This window comes from Chinchilla lanigera, unplaced genomic scaffold, assembly GCF_000276665.1.
Source record: "Chinchilla lanigera isolate Chin_1 unplaced genomic scaffold, ChiLan1.0 scaffold00057, whole genome shotgun sequence".
Classification (NCBI taxonomy): domain Eukaryota; kingdom Metazoa; phylum Chordata; class Mammalia; order Rodentia; family Chinchillidae; genus Chinchilla; species Chinchilla lanigera.
Window position 1 is genome coordinate 3,486,301 of NW_004955458.1, and position 2,076 is coordinate 3,488,376.

A 2,076-nucleotide genomic window follows, 5' to 3' on the forward strand; every position below is an offset into this window, starting at 1 on the left:
TTTTTTTTTTTTTTTTTTTGTCTCTGTCTCTTATAATTTATCCAGGTACCTACCCTAAGGGTGGGAAGCACTCACACCCTTAATCCTAGCACCATATCCTTGATCCCAGCAGCACATACCCTAGATTCAGCCACCTCGAAAGAGCCACACACCCCCAGTTCATGAGGCTTTGTGGGGGTCATCTAGATACAAGCCATAACAGATCATCCTACATTACCTCAGTGAGCCAAAGTGGTCAGAAAGATCCTTCCAGAAAGGGAAGTGGGAGAGACAGAGAGAGGAGATGTGAGGACACAAGCAGGGGTTGAAATGATGTGTAACCATGAACTGAGAAAGCTGTGTAGCCTCGAGGAGCTGGAAAAGAGGAAGAAGCAGATTCTCCTATAGAGCTTCTACATAGAGAACAGCCTTGCTAAAAAAAAAAAAAAAAAAAAAAAAAAAAAAAGAGATAGAACAGCCTTGCTGACACCCAGGTGCTTGCCTAACGGGACTAGTTTTGGATTTCTGACCTCCACTACGGTAAGATAATACATTTACAAGTTTTTTGAGCCAGTATATTTGTGGTAAAAGGGAAGGAATACAAAAATTCTTGTAACTTCATAATTAATTCTCTTTCCCTCTCTCAGTATCTCTCCCTTAGCTGGGCGTGGTGGCGCGTGCCTGTAATCCTAACGCTCGGGAGGCTGAGGCAGGAGAATCTCTGTGAGTTCAAGGCCAGCCTGGGCTACAAAGTGAATTCAAGGACAGCCTGAACTGTATAGCAAAACCCTGCCTCAAAAAGACATAAATAAATAAATAAAATGAAATTCACGCATATGACAAAACCTTACTAGAGTCAACAGAAAAGGTTCCAGTATGATTGGTGCACCGGAGCCAGACATAATGGCCTGTACCTATCATCCAGCTATTTCCAGGACTCAGACAGGATGATCACAAGCTTGAGGCCACCCTGGCCAACTCGGCAAGATCCTGTCTCAACAAGTAAAAGAAAATAACGACAGAAAATCTAGCTCAGGGGTAGAGCACTTGCCTAGCATGCAAAAGGCTCTGGGTTCAATCCCCAGTGCCACACACACAAAAAGCATTGGTACCCCAGAAAGATGCTTTATTCTATGGCTTTAATCCTCACCTTTTCTAACATATGCATGTTGTATGCCCAAACCCACAGACCAATATGGTACCGGGAATTTATGTACTGGGATGCAAAACGTAAGATGCAACTTCTGTCTCTAAGGAATGTTATGGCTGGCTGGGGATATAGCTCAGCGGCGCAGTGCCTGCCTGGCAAGTGCGAGGCCCTGAGTTCGATTCCTGGTACCAAAAAAGAAAATAGTAAAAAAAAAAAGACCAAAAAAAAAAAAAGGAATGTTATGGCTTGTATCTAGATGTTCCCCCAAAGTCTCATGAGGTCATAGGTGGAAAGTTTCAAAGGTGGTTGGATTAAGGTGTGTGAATGTGGATTAAAAGTGTGATGTGGGCGGCTGGGGGTTTAGTGTGGTCGTACAGCGCCTGCCTGGCAAGTGCAAGGTCCTTAGTTCGATTCCCGGTGCCCCCTCCCCCCAAAAAAGAGTGTGATGTGGGATTAAGGGTGTGATACTGGGATTCAAAGTGTGATGCTGGGATTAATTAAGGGTACCCAACCCTGGGTGTGAGTGGTACCAATCAACTGTTTACAGCTTGGATGGAAAGTGAAAGGAGAGAGGAAAGGCTGGTTGCTGCCGCTGCTTGCTGTTGCTGGCTGCTTGCTACTTACTGTCTTCTGCTTGCCAAGCTATGGACTGTTTCTCCCCTGCCATGCCACTCTGCCTTAAACCAGCTGACCAGGGACTGAACCTCTGCAAACTGTGAGCTGAAGTAAACCTTTCCTCCTTGAACTTTGGGGGTCAGATAGTGTGTCTCAGCAACTAAAAAAAGGCACTTACTGACCAAGCATATTCGTGCACACAAATGACAAAATCAAGCTTTTGGCTTCCTTTTTCTTCTTTCCTTTTTCTTTCTAATCTCCTTGCATGTTCACTGGTAGTTAAAGGCAGGTAGGGAGAAAGAAAAGAAATAGTAAAGCAAGGATCTGACCAC